Here is a 21,620-nt window from a genome sequence, read left to right on the forward strand (position 1 = left end):
CAGTGTTGTGCTTGGTATATAAAAACAGAGAAAAGCCAGTACAACATAGACAAGCGCTGTTTCAGAGGCTTCAAACCAAGATTTTAAACGAATGTGGGAGTTTATCTTTCCTTTTCTGCCTCAGTGCAGGAAAGCTCCAGGGGAGCTATGCAAGAAATGTTTTTCTGATGGAGGTTTATTCAAGAGATTACATTGCCTGGGGTGGGATGAAAGACCCCTAAAATAAAGATATTTTAGACCATGGAGGACCAAAGTGAAATTGACTCTGGAGACAAAGGGAAGGCTTCTTGTGGACTTTGCAGGTTGTCTTGAAAGACAACCCTTTTGGGCTGGAGATATGAAGACATATGAAGACAAAATCATGGCTGACTTTCTCAAAAGAGAGTAAGCAAGCAGCTCAGGAGAAAAAAGGAGTACCTCCTGAGGATGAGGAGGCACAGCAGAAAAGAGAGTTTCAGAAGGGCTGCTTCCTTTTCTGTGAGATTCCTTCCTGCAGTATAACGAATAAGACATAAGAGATGTTTGGAAATCAATCTTTAACAGAGACCTGAGATTTCCAGGTAACACGTTGCAGCAGAAACAAACTCTATGAGGGACTGCTAACACAAGCGAGACATCCACTGAGGTTATCAAGCCAAAGTTAACCGTGGTGTGAAGACTGTTCCAGCAGATGCAGGGGAAGTCACACAAAGGCTGTTATTTACCCTGGCATATGCAGAGTCCTCATTGTGCCTTATTCAGGAAACTTAAAATGTCTCAAGGGAGAGGAAAGGCAGGAAGTTCCACGCTTTCCTTTGCAGCTCAAGGAAATTACCAGAGCTTGCCCTAAAGAAACCTGCAGCGAAGGCTTGGCTGCACTGAAATTAGTGGCAAAACTCATACAATTTTGTGCTGCTTCACATCTGGTGGTTTTTTCCTGGCAATTAACTTCTTTGACTACTTCTGTCACACCTTGAATCTTGCTCATGACTGCATGTCTATTGCTGCCAAACTGGAAAGTGCTTCTCGTGGGCCAATAGATTCTTTGCAACCACCTCCTTCCTATTTCTTACTTATTCTTCTTGCCTCCTGTTATTTCCTTTTCCCCAGAGTGAAGTTACAGTTGCATATTGTGCTTTTCCCATGTTGCATATGTGTGTATGCTTTCCGGGTGTCAATCCCCAGGTGCACATGGTAGTTCTAGGTGGGATCTGAAACTCTAAGAAGGTGGCCCACCTCTTATTGGAGTTGGGGTCTGACCTAAAAGAAGCCTTGTGACAGCTCTGGGAGCTGTTGCGCAGTGACTGTTGCTGTCATGGAAGAATTTTCTGGAAGTTTTTGTAAAAGATGATCTAGAACCATATTCAGATTTACTCCTTGGTTTCCAGCTCTACAGCTCTGTGGCCTTTGTGAGATGAGATGGAGTGCAAAGGCTCACCCGAAAAGCCTGTTAATCTAAACCTCATCTGAAACAAATGCATTATTTCGAAAAGGCTTGTCATTTTATATCCAGTCACTGGGGCTGGCTCTTCCTTCACACAAAACTGTCTCATCTTGTTATGCATGCATATGTACATTTAAGAGGTCACCTACTAAGAACTGGCATAATTTGGTTTTTCATTTGACCAACACGCTTTGTTGATCCCATAGGCTGTATTTCCTGGGATTCAGGAGGAATTTTGCAATGAAGTACTTATTGCAACTACAAACTTTCTGTGTGTCTTACCATCCTCCTTTCCTGAATGCCTGTCCCGCAGCTGCCTGGCAGGTGCTGCCCTTTGCCCTGCAGCAGTCTTCTGTCTGCTCTCACTTGAGGGGAGCCTGTGTCTCACTGCTCTTTTCCTCTCTTCCCTCTTCATTTTGCCGGGGGGATCTGATGTGCCCCAAACTGTCCAGTTCTCCCCTATTCCATTTGGCCTTTAAGGGTGTTTTTAAGGGATGTCAGGAGACAAGCAGAATTCAGGTAGGTAGGGGAGGAGAGACGTGGCAGACTGGAGTACTAATGCCTGCCACTGTGTGATCTGCACAACTGCAGAGGTGGCCCAGGCTGCCAAAAAGGTACTGGCCTTTCTTTATGTCACTGTCTTGTTGGGAGAGGACATCAAACCCATTCCAACTCAAACCAATAGATGTCTCTGGATTTTCTTACTGTGTTTGAACTCATCATACTCAGCAGTGATGGAAGTAACAGAGTGCCCAAGAACATCAGCTTGTTCATAGGAAAATTGCTTCTGTGAGTCCTTCTGCCTCAGTAGCTCTCAGTCAGTCCCCATTACTTAAGGTATCCAGGGCCTTCCCAGAGACCCTTTTGGTTTTAAAGCAGCAGTAAGAACTGAAAGCATACGGATGATAGGTCTCAAAAGAACACGCTGGATGTATTACAATAAATGCTTTCTGTTAACAAAGTTTTCAGAGAAGGCATTCCTATGGTCTTCCTCTTGTATCCTACAACTAGACTGTCCTATTTATGTTTGCAACAAAAGTGTAGAATGTTCAGGTACCAAGAATGCCTTTTCATTGGCTTTGTTAACCTTTCATGTCGCATTTCTAGGAATCATCTTTTTCTTACATTGTAAGCTCTGATGCTCGCTTGCATTATTAAATTCACCAGGGCCGAGTTTACAGTTGATGGGTTTGCAGTTTTGCAGGTTGCAGAACTCCCCAAAATCAGTTGGCCAATATACAGCGGTACAAAGAGATTTTTCTTATCTTTCTTCCTTGTTCCAATTCCCAAAAGTACCCACCAGCAAGCCCAGTGCACATTGTCTGGTATTTTCTAATAAAAAACAGCTTAAGCTTATAACTGAAAATGATCTTTACATGATGGTGTAGTCATGGTGTCCCCTTACGTGATAGTATAGTGGTTATGTCTCCTACCATTAGACTTAGACTTTCAAAAGAGCTGACCTGTAAATAAGCTCTTTTTGGATGAAGTGTCCAGAGCTGAAAGCTAAGTCTGCCACTGATGCAAGCCCCAGAGCACCAACTGTCTTTGGTGGCAGCAAGCTCAAGTTGAAATACTAAAAGGTTGTTCTTAAAAACTTAAAACTTTCCACGTTATTTTATTGTTATGCTGGTTTAAATTGTATGTTATGTGATGGCTGTCTAGGAATTATCTGAGTTGTGAGTATGAGTTTGTCAAAACACATCAATTCATATTTTGCTAGACAAGAAGGAAGTGACATAGCAGCTATCAAAAAAACTCCCAAACCTGTCCGTGCAGAGTGTCCTCAGAAGAACCCTTCTCAAAATACAAAAATGTGATTTGTATACATGTGAAGAATTTCCTTTTCCTTTCCTCCTCACAGAGGTGTTTACTATGTTTCAGCATGCCGAGGTTGGTTCTGTGCTGGGCTCATCTTGTACCCAAATACCTCTCTTGTCTCCAGTAACCAAGATTCAATTTGAGAGTATTTTTATTGATGTACGAGGACAAAATCCCGTCACCCAACATGGGATGTTAATGCAATTAGAGGGATACGTGGCTTTCCTCTGGATTTGCATTCATGAACTAAAGGCTGAGCTTGACTTTGAAGATACTCCAGATTCGTTTCTGATGGCAATCGTCACGCTTGGCGGGAGTGAAATTACCTCCTTTTTGGTGAAGGCAGAAGTCACCCACAAATCTTGACTGAACACACACCAACCCATGAAATGTGAACTCTTCAGTTAATTTTATTCAAGAAAGAAGCAATGGGCAAAGTTTAATCTTTCTTTTCTTATGGGTCTGCTTACAGAAGAGGGCTGCACTGTGACTGAGAATGCTGTGTCTGTCTCCTGTGAACAGGAGCAATTTCTCATAAGATGTTCTGCCAAGCAATCTCTTAAAATGCTTTTGCACTTATACAGTGCTGTCTGAAAATAGACTTAATTTTCTGCAAACATGAATAAAATCATGAAAGGAAATGAATAGGATAGTAAAATGATCTTGAATGTCCCAGATTTCTAATGGAGAAGATAGAAGAGTAAGTGTATATATGGGTATAAAGAGAACATGAAGAGACCATTATTTCATCTTTATTCTTTTTTTTACATCTATTACTTTTTATGCTCTTTTTTCTGGAAAATATTTTGGATATGGAATTGAGGAGAAAAAGCTTTTAACTGGTTTCAGAACAACCAGCCAAACTGAGAAACTTGTTTTTCTGCTTCTTTTTGTAACATATCTCAAAATGAAAATGTAAGCAAATGAAAGTGAGAAGAGTTTAAACAAAAATTAATTTTAAAATATTTTTCTTTGGACCTGCAAAGAGAGGGGAGGCTGCTTCTCTGTGAGGAAAATGCTGCTTTTATCCTCCTTTCAGCTTTTGAAGGGGAAGGTCTTTGTAGTATTTACCACACAGGAGGGATTTATTGCCCAAAGCTCAGCACAACTGAGAAAATAATTTTGACCTGATACATAGAAGTAATGTCTAGACAGAGAGCATTGAAGTGCTCAAGGGGAAACTCAGAGTAGGAACCAGTTATGACAAACTGAGCTTTTGAAGTGACAAATAGAAGCAAACATGTAAAAACTGAAGATCTCATAAAGTAAGTGTGAGATTTGCTGCTGACCTAAATGAAACTGGACCAGCTAAATTAGAGTGTATTTGTTTCTGCTGCCCTCCTCTTCCAAACAGGAGCCAGAGCAATTGCTGGTGGGGCCATGCTATGCAACCAGAAAGGTGAAACCACCTTTTTCATTTGAGATGGGTTTCTGAACAAAGCCAAAGCTTCCTTCTTTTACCTGGTCCGGTTGGAAATCTGGATTGATCTTAAGAATCATTAGGATGACCTAGAGGTTAATGAACTGCTTTGTGTGGGAAAGTAATGTATTAAACTAGGCTGAGCTCTGCAGGCAGCTGAAGGGAGCTGTATTTGTGGAGTCCTGAGTATGCCATTTTTGGGGGCATTTTGCCTTAGCAAATCTAAACACTTATTTGATGGTATTATGGGTTGTAAAGACACCAAGTTAAGTATCACCTGCTTCTGCAGGAATTGAACTGAAGAGTGATTTCACACTATCTGTGCTTCTGAAATGTTACAAGTGAAAATCTGTTATTTGGACGAGAATTTTGATGATTACAGAATAGAATTATCAAAGGCAAAGACCTATAGCCAATTGTCATTTGCACCCCCACAAAATATCCTGAGTTCTTGATCTGTATCAAAGCATTCAGCCTTTCTCTCTGCTAATCCACTGAAGAGCCTGTGCCACTGAAATTGACTCCAGAATCACAAACTAAGGAAAGTTACTGAAATACTGGAGTTTCTTTGACTAGAGAAAAAAAAAGATGAGGAAGGAGCAGGGAGGTTGTTTATCTTCAAATAAGCACAGCTAATAGGAACTTTCTTTTCTATCTTTGTTTAGGCTCTGATGGTTTTGGGGTTTTTTTTGATTTTTTACTAGAACATCTAAATGTTTACTAAGACAAATAATAAATCCTCATGATCTTAAGTAAAATGGCAACAAGAAGCATGCAATATATGCTTCTCAAATTTCTTTCAGACCATGTTTTTCCTGCTGCTGCATGGTATAACAACTATTTAATTTTGAACAGCAGTAAATTATTGAAGTTCTTGAGTTCTGATGCATTTTCAGATATCAGCTTTAAGACTATGTGGATGTATTCTACACGGTGGAATATCTTGCGCCTAAGCTTTTTGATGCCTTTACTTCAGAGGGAACTAGAGCAGCAAAGGGAGTGCATGAGTCTGGAAGTGTTAGGTGATCCAGCGCAACATCCTGTAATAATATCCTATTATGCTTGTCTGAAATGATTTGATCTCTCTTTTTTTTTTTTTTTTTTTTGGGGGGGGGGTTGGGAGAGGAGGTGGGGGAGTGAAATAGATGTCAAGAAACTATCTTCTTTCATTTATTAGGCCAAATGACTCTAGAAGAGTTAATTTAGTCCAAAACCAGGATTGACTGACACTTGAATGACTGCTTTGTTACTCACAATCAATGACCATAAGAGTTACACATCACTTGAAGCATGACAATAGTTTTAACAGAACATGTTTCCGGCTCATACTGTCTCATGCTGACTTTCAAGAGAATGACTCCATCATGTATCACATGACAAGAAATGACCATAAACATGGCAGAAGAGAAGATGATGATATTGCAGGCTTTCATATTTCTGGTATGTTTAGTTTTGTCTGCAAAAAGGACATTTTAGGTTTAATCCATTAAAGTAGGTTTGTAGAAAGTAGAAAATGGAGGTAACTTATGGGGCATGAGAACCGCGCAAGGAGAATGTCTGAGAATAAATCTAAAATGGAAATGTTTGCAATGTCTTGCTTAGGGCACAATCAACATAATAAGAACATAATATTGCCTGTTGCAAGAGTATGTAAATTACTTGGCAAGTGCAATGCACTGTATTGATGTATTGGTGCTCTTGGGTTGTGCTAGAGTACTGTATCAGAAGTGATGAGAGATAAGAAGGAATGGCCTGAGATACTTCTGAAAAAGCTTTTCTAAAAGTGTGTTATTTTTGGACAGGTCTTGGTAACAATCCATGGCAGAGGATCTGATCCAACCAGAATTACAGGGTTACAGGCATGATAAAAACACAATTTGCAAGCAAGGTATGAATGCCTAACAAAATATATGTGATAAGACTTGATAGCAGTAGCATTAAAGTATGCTTCCTTTTGAACCAAGTGGTAAATATTTATCACGTCTGAGCTGTATCAGTGATCTCTAGTGTATCACAGAGGATGCCCACACAGCCTGACACATGATGCTACGTAGGCATGACAATACGTTGTCAGGAGGCATTGCTCAGGAGAGTGTTCACTTCAAGTACAATGAAAGTGAAATTGCTCCTAAATGCAGTTGTGAGCAGCTATTGCATCAACTCTATGGACTGTGTGCAAGGGGTTGCCAGCAAATACACTGTAGGTTTTCTGCTTCCCACCACGACAAGGAAACCATCTCTTTCTTTTTTGATTTCCTTTGTCTTCCTTTACATGCAGTATGGGGGGGTTTTGCAGAGAAACAAGATTTTACTTTTTAAATGTTTCATTTTGTTTTGTTTTTTTCTGTTGCTGGTTGTTAGTAGGAACACCAAAAATTCACACTGGAAACATTACAAGAAAGGGAAAAATTAAATCCTTCAAGTGCTAATAGTTCCTTCTTACATTTGTGAGGATGTATATACAATGTAAAAATACTGTTTTTCATTTTTGTCTTAGACAATTGTTTGTGATCATTTGCCTTCTTTCCCATTATAAACACTAGATTTCTTTCTGGCACATCTTTCCCTGTCTGGAAGGATATGTTTGAGACACACAGCACTCTCCTGAAAAGCATGCAGGCCATACATATAATAAGTTCTTCCTTAGCCCCGTTTATAACTTCGGTTATAGTGAATGATATCACATTTGCTCTGAAGTAAAAAGTTAAATTATCCTTCTGTTTTACAAGGAAAACCTCTTGTAATTACAGGCTGCTAAATATTATCTAGCATTGAAATTTATTCTACTTGAACACACAAAAAATTATTTTCTCTTTATTGAAAATTCCTGAATTATTTACTTAACTAAAGACTTGAATGCTTCTTTAAGTATGAGTGAAACAAAGGAAAAGAAGACTTTTTCATCCAGAGATTTTCCTTTTAAATGTGGGAATTGTGTATAATTGCACACCAACATTAAAACGAAGCCTACACTAGAATAAAGCCAGGTTCAAGCCCATGGAGTAGAATTTTAAGTGTGAAACCTTGTGGTAGAGCCCTTGATAAATTTAGCAAAGCTTAAATCTTATCCTAAGGCTTCACCATCTCCTTCATGGTCATGACCATTTCAACTTTAAAACTCATAGGAGCTTGAGCTTTTTATTCCCCCTTATTTTGAATGCTGGAGCATAATTACAGTCCCTGTGCTCCACATTCAATTTTTTCTATTTTGCAAAAGTGCTAAGACTTCAAAGCAGAAAAGACTCATGGGCAGGGCTTTCTACCACAGAACTGCTGAAGAAAATGCCATTTTTTGAATGGCTGGTTTCTGAGAAGGCATTATAATACTTTAATATTTTATTCTTTGTGTTGTAGTTAAAGCTCTAATCGTCCTACAAATTCCCCAAGGCATTTTTCTTGCAGGGTGGAGGGGGTTCATTTTGGAATGCTTTCTAAAATACAGATGTGTATGAAGGAGTATTTAAACTTGCATGACCCAAGCAGGAATGGGAGTTAATTTGAAAACAGAGTGTAGCATTTCAAAGCATGGAATGAGGTAAGTTTTCAGCACTGAGCTTGCTCATCAACCCTGTAAGTTGCCATATAAATGGTCTTTCCAAATCCAAAACCTTTCAGTACACCCCGGATCTAGCTAAAAATGCCTCTTATGTGGAAACTGATCCTGCACATCTTTCTTGAGTTGGTCATCAGCAATCTAGGCCATTAGGAAGAATAAAGCCAGGCCCGTGGGTTTGGATGTTGAAGGAGCTAATGGAACAGCATGAGCTGCAAGTGGTTTCTGACTCTGTTCGTTTAGGTGAGAAGGCAGTACCATATCTGGCTCTTTGAAGGGACATGCAATAAGCACTCCAGACATCTAATGCACATCCCCATACAGCTGAGAGGACTTCACAAGTCCTTGTGCAGATGGTGGAGAGCAGCCTTCCCTGCTCAGGTTTCAAAGCCCCCTTTGGTCACCTTATGGGACACATAAATTTAGGAGCTGAGAGTGTTATGAAGCTTCCTACCTATGCCAACAAAGAGTGATATGCACTACCTGTTTTCTTTTGATGCCTTTTCATTCTTTGTCAGCCATACCTAAGTTGATTGCTTGTTTTCCCCGTACAGTTGTTTACACTGCGATTCAGCTGGGCACGCATTTCTCAATCCTTACGGTGTAGATTCAGAGGAATTTCTTTCTTGGGGAGTTTTTCGAACTTGGGCCAGTGTAAACAAGGTTAAGAATCTCCCTGGATGACACTAGTGGATTTAGTCTGGTTTATGTTTGTAGAGCAGATATTTTCTTGGAAGAAACCGGCAGAAGTTCTATTTCAAAAGTTTCAACAGCAGTTAAGCTTTGATAATACACTCCCTTCTTTGCTTTGCTATGAATACTGGCTGGAAGAAAGGAAAGGGTTTCTTTCTTCTAAATCCCAAGTACATTAATCTCTGAAGTGACTGATCAGGACAAAGTTGTAGTGTCAGATAATGACATCTGAAGTAGATTTTAGTGTAATTGCTCAATATTGCATGTCGTTGGGGAAGATGGGGGAGGGTTGGTTTTGTTTTTATACATTGCGTATGAAAAATCCTGCTTCCTAAAACTTTTCAGTTCTTCTGTGGCAAGGGGTGGTCTGGGGTTTTTTAAATTTTTTGGGTACACGTCTTGCAAATTTTATTGCTTATTAATTTGTTGCAAAGCGATTTAGGTTAGAAGGGACCTCAGAAGGTCTGTAGTTCAACCTCCTGCCCAAAGCAGGTTTAGCAATGAGATCAAACCAAGTTGCTCAGGGCTTTATGCAGCCAGGTCCTGAAATCCCCCGAGGGCTGAGATTGCACAACTTCTTGGCAACCGAGCCACTGCCTGACTGTCCCAGTGGGGGATTTCCCCCTTCTATCCCTGTTTCAATTAGTGGCCATTGTCTCTTTGCTGTGTACCTCCCTTCTTATCTCTTCTCAAAAGTGCAGGATGTCTACTCTCAGATACCCAAAGCCACCCCTTCTCAAGCCTGAACAAGCCACAGTCCACCAATGTCTCCTCACAGACCTGTGTGACAACTCCTGGCCCTTCTGGACTTGTGTTTTCACCCTGGGGCCAGAACTGGGTGCCGTGCTCTAGGTGCAGTCTCATGAATGCCAAGTAGAAGGAAAAAATTGCTGATCTGTTGCCCATGATGCTGCTGGCCACCTTGGCTACCAGGCAGGCTGTGGCTGGTGCCCAGGTCACTGTTCACCACCACCCTGAGGTCCTTCTCAGCAGCACTGCTCCTCAGCCAGCACTGAAATCAGAGATTTTTACTCAGACTATTCCTCCCTGGTGCAGAAGCAAGCCCTTGAACTTTCTGAAGCCTATTTCTTTATGAGTCAAAAGCTCAGGGACCCTTTCTGAGCACAAGACACCTGTGACCTAATAACTGTGATGAATTCCTTCCCGTGGTCTTTCCTCTCCTTGGGAGCAGAAAGTTGGTGATGATGCTTCTGTTAAACACATGCACTCCAGTATTGATCTCTGTGGGAGACCGATATGCACAACAAGGGTTTCTACTCCACACTATGTTTCTTGAATCCTATTAGGGAAAGCAAAGCAAAGCACTACTTCTATTTCTAAAATTGTAATTAGTTGTTAAAGCCACTGTCACTTTTCAGAAATACCATGGTGCTATTAACAGGGCAAAATGTTCGGCAAAAAATGCCCTTTAATTAGTTATGCAGAGATGAACTCTTGATTCTGTAACTGCTGTCTGTGCTTTATTTTGAAGGAGCAGGAAGGCTGCCTGAGAAGGAATGAAGAAGAAAGAAAGTCTGAATTCTGAGCTCAGTTATGCCAGCTAGTATGCAGGGCAACTTGGAGCCAAATCTGTTTTAGGAAGGACTTTAAGATTTAGCTTGTTAAATCTGTACAAAATGAATTACTGCAACAAAGGAAGAAAGCAAGCCTTGTGGTGATAGGACAAAAAGGGTTTTATTCCTGTTTCTTCACAGAATTTCCTTGGTGATCTTGACATTTTTAGGCTGTGTGACTTGGTCAAGCTTGAGCGCCTGTGGGTAGGCACCAGACATGCATGTGCAGGGATGCTTCCAGTAAGCAGCCTGATTTTTTAGAGGGTTTGATCATCAAACCTTGCAGTTCTCAACAGGATAGAGGATGTGCTCTGCTTAGCCTCTCAATTTATCTGATGTGCTGTGGTCTGACTGGATGTCCCCAAATAAGCAGCTGATGCTTACACAACCACATCTGTTCTTCATGTTTTCTTGCAGGAAAGAAGGACTGATTCAATGCATGGTTCTGCCTTAAATCCAGGATTCGGGCCTCCAGTCCTGTTCGCTGTTTTCCGAATTGGTTTTTCCAGTTTCTGCATCAGTGGACACAGCTGATAATTTGGATTATCCAAGTCCTGAGTGGGAGAATCAACTGAGTGTCAGCAATCTGAGAGAAAAATAAAAGATGACACTTTATATTTTCAAAGAGGTCAGCCTCAAATCTACTGATTTTTTTTTATGTCCCTTGGCATCAGAGGAAATTGAGCATGATTTGAAGAGGAAGACATTTATAGGGAAGGTCTTACCACATGAATCGGAGCAATCTGGAAAGCATTATGTATTTTTAATAGTTTTATACTGACAATGGTGGGAAGTAAACTGGAGGCAATGGCAACTTTGTATGTTTTATGTATTCTGATATTTATTTCCCTCAGTCATGTGCCTTCAGTCTCTTGTCTGGTAGTGGCAATCATGTGCAGGGGTAGCTACTCAGGCTCAGTCTTTCATGCTGGACAACTTTTTCATTGCTCCAGCAGGCAAAGAGGGGATGCTTTTTCTGGGAAAATTAAGCCAACTCATTTGAGTACCGAATGGCTTTGGAAAACTACTGTGGGATAGGTAGGTTTTGGGCTTACACTGGAAGAAACTGCTTATCAGTTTTGAAGGTTGTGATATAGCATTGAGAGGGTTGTTAAGAATAATTACTCTAGGGCCAGCCAGTTTTGCCCTCTTGGGTGTTACGGCATCACCAATCCTTGGAACTAAAAGGAGGATGAAAAAATACATTGTTGGAGAAAAATGAGCTCTTCTATTTTAAAACACACTGTTCTTGAGCTGTACTGTGGTAAATTTCTTTGCAGACCTTCCACCCATCTGGTTTTCTTTTAAAGGGAGATAAATCTTGCTAGCAATTGTCAGAGAAGCTAGAAGATAAATTAGTGTGTGATTTTCAGCACTTAGCATTACGAATACTTCTCTGCTGTAACTGTTATGTGTGGCTGTTACATACTGGCACCTCTCAGCAGAAGACAGCAATGCAAACTCGTATTTTAACAAGTCTCTGCTGCAGCACCATTGATTGTAGCCAGCTATTGTCCTCCTGAATCCTGCCTCAGACAGGGAGAGAGAAGTTGCCTGGGATTTTAGGCCCAGACCTTTTTGACGGGAAGCCGGGGATAAATTAGGAGGCATTGAATCTCTTCCCCCCCACACATACACTTTTTTAAAATTGTAAACTGTGGAGATGGGGAAGTCAAAAGAGTTTCCCTTGTTTTACTTTGCTGCTGTGCAAGGGGCTGGCTATATATACCATAGTTATGTTCTGAAATGCTTTGTAGACAGGGGTTTTTTTGGCATGGGGTGGTATCAAGCCACTCTAAAGGGAGAAGTTGCTCAACTTCTCACTCAAAAGAAGGTGACATTTGTGACCTGTGGCAAGGCAGGAACAAAAGCTTGCTGATGCCTCACCTGCCATGACAGGCTTGCATCCGTCTGTCACCTATCGGAAACCACAGGACTGGCAGCTCCCCACAAGCAGATGGCTGACACTTATGCTGTTTTGCCTTTGTGCTCTTTCCTTCCTGTCAGGACTGGTGCATACAAGGCCCTAATATTGATTTTTCTGTGCAGCTAAAAAGACATGAAAGCTGCTGTGCTTTTGAGGGCTTAGACTGTCAGTTTTCTTATTCCCTGTAGGTCTTCCCAAGATCTCTCATCTCTTTTTCATCTCTGCAGATGCCTCTGTCTTCTCTAGATCCTTCCTGGTGACTCCTTTTAGGGAGGACTAGAAAGCTGAAATTCTGGTCCCATTAAAACATTTTGCTATAAAGCTCCAATTCTGCGCTTAATTCTGCATGGGCTTAATTGGCATCTGTGTTTAATTGTGCTGACACATAGTTATACATGGGAGTGATCACAGCTCCCCAGTGATTTGCACCAATGAATCTGTGCTTATGGAGCTACATCACTCCAAAATATTCAGAAAAACATTCAAGTTCATGGGGAATATCTTTGGGGATGAGTGAGAAGGTGTCCCCCATTGTCTTTAGTCCTCACAAAGACTGTTACCCCTCTATTCCCATCTAGCCCCCCAAGCTGAATTGTAAGAAATTTCTTGGACCAACTAATGAATCTTGCTTTGCATTTGGGACCCTGTCAACAGCCAGTATCCTTATAATATTAATATTGCCTTTAATTCCAGATGTTTTTGTTCATTGCACAAGCAGCATTTTGAGGTTTTGATCACAAATGTTAAGAGAAAGCAACTTAAAAGCAAAAAAAACCCAAAACAAATCCTCACAAAGCCACCACCTGTTTTATTTTTTAATAAACAGAACATGCACTGGCAATATACACTGGCAAATGAGTTTCCAAAAGTAAATATGATTCAAAGAAAACCTCACGTAATAGTGGTATTTAACTAACTGTATATACCTCTCATTTAATCTGAACTTATTTTTAGTAGCTCAAGCTGCAGTAGTTACTATGAGATGACATAGGACTGGGATTTAGGTCTGGACCTTTTTTGACAGGAAGCATAGGATCCCCATAACATAGGAAGTTCACCAAAGATTAGGCAAAAAAGAAAAAATAATACTAGTTTAGCAGCTACAAGTAACCATTCTAGGCAGTTTTTGTCATCTCAGCTTGAGTTAGAGTAATAGGAAATAAGAAAACTGAGAAACCTAAGTGGTAGGAGTGGAAAAACAAGCCTTAATATTTGGCAGGCAACAACAGAAGAGAAGCAGCTCGATCAACAAGCTAGCCCATAGATGCATTTTTTACCATATGTTTAAGATAAGATTGTATTATCCTATCTCTTTGACTTATATAATTAAATCATTTGATGTTAGTGATGGCACTGTTAGGTCTGGCATAAAAGAAGAATTTGGCACCAAGATGGTGTTCCCACAAAGAACTCGTTGTTCATGCAGAGGTTCCTATCTGCAGAATTTGTGAAAATGTCTGATAATTAGGCCCTGAATTGAAGTAAAGTAAGGTTTTCAACCCTCATTGGTAAATTCCCTACTAAAGTTCTTCAGAACCTTTTTCTTTTATATTTAGATTCTTAAGATTTCTTCTTCTGGTAACTTTTTCTTCCAGTCAGACAATATGCATTTTCCATCAGAAGTCTGTATTTCATAATTTGTTGCTTACTCATTGTATTGAATCTATTTTATTTAAGTCAAATTGTTTTTAACTACTCCCATTAAAACCTAGTTCCTCTCTGGGAGGGCTCCTTGAACTCTCTTAATGGCCACTTGTTTTCTGGGGTCACTGATTGTATGTACAGCTGCCAACTTCTAATGCTATTAATTTCTATTTGTTGTAGTTTCACTGAAGCAGCAGAAGAGATGGCCTTGGACTAAGGACTGTGTTGGATCATATAGTGATGACAAGGGGTAAATCTTTGCTGGGCAGGCCTAAAGAAAACATGCATTGCATTTACAGTAATCCTGTGGTAGGATATTGCAGCAATTCCTTTTGCATAGCCTTCGCTTTCAGCAGAAATTGAGGATTTGTACTTCTGACATTGACTGTAAAGACCCTCCCTCTTTCACAAGATGAGTTGGATTGGTGCCCCATGTTGCAGTGTTTGTTGGCTCTGACCCATGGGATATGACAGCATTGTGTGCTGAAAACTGGAGTCCTCTGTAGATTTTTTTAGCTGGTCTAATTTGGACCTCACTGAACTTGAAAATTAAGGTGGTGTCCAGGGAGATTAGCACTGGAATACAATGAGCTTTCACCTGCATGGTATGGAAACAAGAACAGACACTGGCTTTGCATCCCATCTTCTCCCAAATAAAACAAACAATAAATCATTAATGCTGAACCTAATAGGTTTTTGTACTTGAAGCATCTGTGCAATGTCCAGAGGATTTTTAACATGGGTAGAGGTTGTTTTTCCAACAATTTACACTACAACCTCTGTATGTCTTTTGCTTCATTCTTCATGATTATCTGAGGCTTCACAGTGTTTTCAGTTGAGAGTCCTTGGTTGATGTTCCAGAAAAACCATCACTGTCCTATGCAAACACAAAAATTTAGTAGGTTTTTTCATTAACCTCATTACATTGAAAGTGACAAGAGTTGTCCATCAGAACTTGTCTTTATAAGGAGAAGGTGCTGTGCTACCTTTTGTGACCTTTTTCAGTGCGTGTTAAGTGTACGTGAACCCAAACCACATGAATGTTTAAGGTCTCTGGCCTCTATAATGTGACAAATCATAATAAGGACTTTAGGGAAAATACTTATCATATGTCTGCTTGGAAGGGAAAAAACCCCATAAGGCCAACACAGTAATTGACTTAGAATGTTATAAAGGGAAGTATCTTTTCTCATAGAGAAAAAAGGCCTCAATTCACACATGAGCTGTGCCAAGTAGAACTGATGAATGTAGCACGATAATCTTAACAGATTCACTACAGGCCTCGTCCTGAATAACGAGAAAAAGAAACAAAGATGAAGGAGGCAGGGAAATGGTTACCTTCTTGCTCTTGGGAAGAGTTAAAAAATAGAATGCTAAGCAATATAGGGAAAAAAGGAAAAATAGTCACATATTATTCATGCTTCACTTGTGTTTGCTACATTCACACAGGCATATTAAGCATGAAAAGAACTCTGAAATGTAAATAGAGACATTCATTGTGTGGTTTTACTTTATTTTTTAAGGAGGAAGGGAATAGAACGAATGGACTCCCCACTCTGCTCTTTATCAAAAGAAATCTCTTCTGAAGCCATTCTGATGAAAGCATAATTAACCTTGTTTTCATTAATGGGTCTTTCCTTTGTGGAAAGAATGGGGGAGAGCATGGGCCACCCTTGGCAATCAAGGAAACATCATAAAAATTTAGGATGAGGTTGTTGTACACAAACTGAACTATCAAAGGTATGATGGGCTTGAATTCAATTCCCGCAGTTATACTAATGATGCAGAACGTAGCCAGGCCAAAATAACTCAGGTAATTACTTAGCATATTGCTCTAGTTTCTGCAGTGGCAGTCATTGTTTACATCTCTAATTATGCCGTGTAGACACATCAAATCACTCACGCTTGTTTTGACTTGAAGCATTTGAAGCAGCAAACACCGATGAGCTGTATCTCAGGGATGCTGCTATGTGAATGAATGCAGTTGTTATCAGGCTCAGGGTCCAACTCTGCGTGTCTGTCATACTCAGAATTCCTGTTGCTGTGACTCCCTTATGTATTTCATTGAGAACTTCTCCTTGCCTTAAGCAGATGTTGAAGGGCTCCTTATTCACATAGCTGAGCACTTTGTGTGCCCTTAATTTTAAGAGCATGAATAGACCTACTGCAGGTCAGCAGGACTGCTCAAATGTTTTACGGAAGAGTTACTGCTGGTTAGGATACTCTCAGAGTTTCAAGCATCTAAAATAAGAGCAATTTCTTCTCCTGGGGTAGTGGAGCAAGAGCAAAGGAAGAACTCATTTCAATTAACTAACAACAGCAGAAAAAAATACCCCGTTTGAGTTTGTTACCCACCACCTACCACTTTTAAACCGAGTGATTTTTCTCCACAGGAATGAGGGGGGGGCGGGGGGGAAATGGAAGAACATTGGAACAGTTTACCCTTAAAAAACAAAGGAAAAAGATTTGTTAGTGTGTGCACATGGCTCTGGTTGGGCATTTACACCTCTAGTGGTTATGCAATGTCATTGGTTTCTTTCCCCCGGAAAACAGTATGTTCTCTAAGGGCTGTATACAAGTTCTCATGCCAAATGCTACAAATACTTCTAACTTTAGGACGACCTGTTTCTGCACTCTTAAGCAAGCTGCCTTCTCTGCTCTGTGTCTCAGTCTCCCCTTCTGCAGACACGGAATAATAATGCTCATCTATTTTAACACTTTAGGACTTCCTATTTCAAAATGCAATGCAAATTTGCAGTCTTAGACCACTCAAAGGATCATTACACACCATACTGAAGGCCAGCATTGTGGACATTTTTATTGCCCAGATGGCTGATTGCACTAGGCTAAGAGTCCAAAAACACAGATAAATTTTGTCTTGCTTATTTTTATGCAAATGGTTTTCTTAGCAACCTGTAGGTATATTTACTTTATTTTGCTCTGCTGGAAACATAGTGAAGATATACTTTCTATGTTGTCTCCGAGAAAAAGGCTCATAAAGGGTAAATTGTTCTACTAGAAATACTCTCCTATTAGATGAAGTTAGTTTACCCTTTGGCAGGAATATACCTAGCTTTCAACTGCAGTTACAGCTCCTTGAGCATTTATAATACACATTTTAATGGAAGGAATTTCAGGCTCTACTATTAAATGCAATTTAATGTCAACTCTGAGGGAGAAGAAGGGGTCTTTCAAGCATTTTTTTACCCAGAAAGCATGTTACAGATTCTAAAAATAGGCTGTGCATACATTAATGGCTGTATTATGAGGTAGCCAAAACTGGAAAGATGTTGAGCACTTTTTAAACTCCCATTGGCTCCAGGAGGGCTCAGTACTTCACAGAATCCGCCTGAGGGAGAGGGAAGGAGAACAAAGTGAGAATACACAGTCCCAGCAGTGCTCTGGCTATGCATGCAAACCTTTTGCAGTCAAAATGCCCCACAGGAGCATGAAAGGATGTTTCAGTCTGTAGCTCATTTAATCAAGGACTCCCCCTAACCAGAGGTGTTCAGAAGGAATGGATCTTGTCATGTGAACTAAAGACTAAAACAGGAGAGGTTGCTTTGACTTTGGATTGTACATTGAAAAAAACCTTTTAGCAGAATAGTGCATGTTGCGGGAGAACAGAAAAAACCCCCATGGCCACCCCATGTTGTTTGCAGGTATTACAGAGGAGAGGGCTGCTTTTAAAGCCCATTATTTCCTTCCACTTCTTGAGTAAGTGTACAAAGCTTCAATCCCTCTTGCTTTACAAATTATTTTGTTGAGCAGCAGACGAAGGTTTTAGTTACTCCAACACTGCACTGGTAACAGAGCCAAACGAGCTAACTGAGCTTCTTTGCAAAGACTCTGGTCTCCTGTGTTTCCAAATCTGGTAGCTGAGGATGGAAACGTTACCCTATTCTTCAGCGGAGTGTCTGGGACATCCATGTTCTCATGGCAGGAAGATTTTAAAAAGCACCAGACAAGAGCTGATGGATGACTCCAGTTGTGGTGGCCTTTTGACTTAAGTGACTTCGGGTGTTGAATAGTAAGGACCAATTTTTAATGAAGCCAGGTACCTTGGACACAACTTTTTCTTCCTTGTGCAAAGGAAGCCTTGCACAACCAGAGAGCCTCTTAGCCCATGGCAGGCATTGTCACTCTCCTGCCCCTCCTGGACACTTTCCAGGGGGATGCACCAAAGCTATTCAGACTGATTTTTAAGATCAGTTTTTTCCAACTCTTGAGTTTTGGTGGCAGTATCAGGTAAGGGAAGTACTCCCTTGTCTGCCCCTGTCTGGTTATTCTTACTCTGTACCTTAGTACTGTGGTTTTAAGCCTGATCACATGGCAGGGGTAATCACTGTGGTGCAGAAAATATCACTCTGACAGTGCTGCCAAAGCCAGGCTGCCTGCAGATCATAGCCAGCCTCCATCCTTGAGTTTCAACTTGGCTCTTCCATGAGAAGCCTCACCTTTAGGTGTCCCTGCCCCAGAGACACTCACCATGGTTTCAGGTGGAAATGCATGTTGGCTGGCTAGTGACTGCTACTGTTTCAACAATCTATTTCCTTTAAAGAGGTCAAAGATCTAAACTGAAGTAGTGAAACCTGCCAGCTTCACTGGTCATGCTCAAAAAATATACGTTTCATTTATTCCTTATGGTGAAAATTTCCTTTATCCCCTGTTTGCAGTGGTGGATACTCCTTATTACTCAGCATAAAGCCTACTGCCAAAAATGAGGACTTAAATTATGAAAATAGTAGAAAAGCCTCTTCCTCTCTTGAGAAGTAAATAGTTCCTGGATGTGGACAGAAAGTGGGTGAATCATCCTGCCTCTGTGCTAAGGGTGTTGAAGCCACAATGGTTAAAAGGAGCCCAAAATTACTTTGAAACCATGACAGGGAGAGATCTTCTTAGATATTTAGATGACATTCCTCCTAAATGTAGATACAGTCTGGGAGACAGTAATTCTTGAGGACTGTAACTGGTGAGGGCAGAAGAAAATGCTGCAGTGGACTGTAAGCTGTAGGATGTGGAGAAAAATGTAGGTAGTACAGAAATAGCCTTTAGAATTCTTCATAGCCTACTTCTATATGACAGAATGCAAGTATCCCTATAACTTCCACTACACTGATGAAGAAACCTGAAAAAGCAGGGCTGACATGTCACAGCACAAGGTTAGAGCTACAAGCTCATTTGACTTCATTTGTGTTTCTAGCCATGGTTCATACCACAAATATAAGAGCCAAGAGTTACCTGCCCTTGAGCTTCTTAAGCACCGTGATTTGGCCCTGGCCTCTTTTCAAATCCAGGCAATTTTGCTGCATCACCTCGATTGTGTTTGCATCGGTTGAAGATCTGAGGATTTTCTTTGGCCAGAGCAACCTTTACAGGGCCTGAATCCTTTCAGCAAGCTTATTAACAGTATGTGGTAGGTACCCTGCATGTATTTTAAATGAATGAAATAGTTTACAAGTTTGTGAAAGTAAAATGCAAGACCATAAAATTGATAGGTTAAAATCAATCTAATAAATGGCCAAGCAAATACATGCATTCCCATAACCTTTTATGACTCCAGTGAGACAGTAAGATGACAAAAATGCAAGTGGATAAAACATAGGCTGTTGGCATCTTTATTCTCTAAAGTGCAATTGCCAGTAATGACTCTCAAAACTTAAATATGGAAAATAGTAAAACTGCATGTCATGCAAGAAGGAATAAAATGTGTTTTAATAAAGCACATCTTTCTACTTTATTTAAAGTCAAATACATGTTCCTATTTTCTGCTGAAGAGGAATCGTGGCACAGTGCCTGCATACACGTAAAAAAACTTGTCAAGTGTAAAGGCCCAGCCTCTCAGTATTTTTAAAAGTGCACCAGAGATACAATTTATGCTCTGACAATAAAAAGAACTAATAATAAAAGATATTTTCACCTGGAAGATGTCTATGTCCTTTGGGACTATCTGGCCTTCCTGCACATCCATTTTACATTCCATGAAGCAGATAAGCTTGTGAATTCCACCATCCTCCTCAGCACACCACTAGTCTAATGTGAACTCTTTTTTCCTGTGTGTAAGCATTTTCCAGGAAAATTTTTCTGGAGCCACACAGTAACAGATGTTTATTACTAACCCAACTTTAATGAATAGCAATTGTGCCCAGATTTAATGTCTGGTCAACATTACACTGCTGTAATAGGGGCACTCCTGACCCAGGAGGGGAGAGGACATGTATATGCATGTCCTGCCACCTGAGCTGAGAATGAGATTAGATTGTGGGGGGCTACCAACTTGGCCCCAGGCAATGAGTGCCAGAAGTGCTCAGTGGCAGGATTTAGAGCTGTGCACAGTTCTACTTTTCACGGCAAAAGGGGATGTTGTACTTTTGGACTTACTGGATTAAGGGTTTTCTGAAACAGGATCATACTCACAGGGGAATAACAAACTGACCCTGCATGTTCAGCCTTACGCATAGGAGTACTTCTACCTTTCATACTCATAAAATTCAGCAGGATCTGCCATCAGGATGACTTTTTCAAGCCCTTTAGGTATAGAATTTCCAGCTTGGGCTCAATTCCCATGAGCATGAAGTGACAAGCACACAGGGGTGTGCATGATTTGAATATTTTAAGTAAGTTGGAAGCATGGCACCTGTCAGACTAAAAGAGAAAAATAGGACTAAATATTTAATGCTTAAACCTACAGGATGGCACATGCCAACTTTGGCCTAAGTTGAGAACCCCCAGGCAAGGCCTTGCAGAGTCCAGCTGAGGCCAGTCCTACACAGTGCTGGGAGCCTCAGAGGTTTATTGAGTGACACACAGGTCGTGGGAAGGCCAACAACAACAACGATCATTCTATTGCAAAGGCAGAAAATACCAGTCAGAATGAGCAGAAGTCAAGTTCTTTCATTGCTTAAACAGACGCAGTGCAAGGCTGACATCTTTGAAAAAGGGGGGGTTACTCTCGCGGTTCTCTTCCTAGAAGTTTCACTTCCTTAGGGTATGTGGTTATTTTGAGTCAGCACAGCAAGTGCCAGAAGAGAACGCATTTTGTTTTCTTGTTTTATTTTTATATTGAAGATCAGGCAAGACCACCATGTACTGGAACAAAAGGAGGGATTACAGAAGCCAACCCTGAGAAAAAGGAGCTGTGTGGGTATCTTCCAACAGTACAAAGTTTCACGGTAATTCCTTTCCTGTGAAGCCACACTGGGCTCTCTGAACAGCTAATATGCGGTACCTGGGACATGTCTAGCCCAGCAGTGATGTGAAAACTCTTTTTGTGGTAATCCAAGGTGAAGTGTGTGGGCCTCTGCCACATGCTTTGCTCTGTGAAGGGCTACACACCTCTGTATGGGAAGTGAGTGCCTTCAGGTTGTTTGCCTCGTCTGTTTTGTATCACTATGTGCCTGGCACTGTTCTCTAAGAAGTCGGTTTGGTAGGAATAGGATCTGCTCTGTCATCTTGAGTATCACCCACCTGTTTTCAAAACCACAGATTTCTCAAAAGAAATGTCTGCAGGTGTTATAGAACAAGGCTGCAGCACACAGGCACATGCCTTTCTGTTGGGAGAGATG

This window comes from Corvus cornix, chromosome 2, assembly GCF_000738735.6.
Source record: "Corvus cornix cornix isolate S_Up_H32 chromosome 2, ASM73873v5, whole genome shotgun sequence".
Taxonomy (NCBI): Eukaryota; Metazoa; Chordata; class Aves; order Passeriformes; family Corvidae; genus Corvus; species Corvus cornix.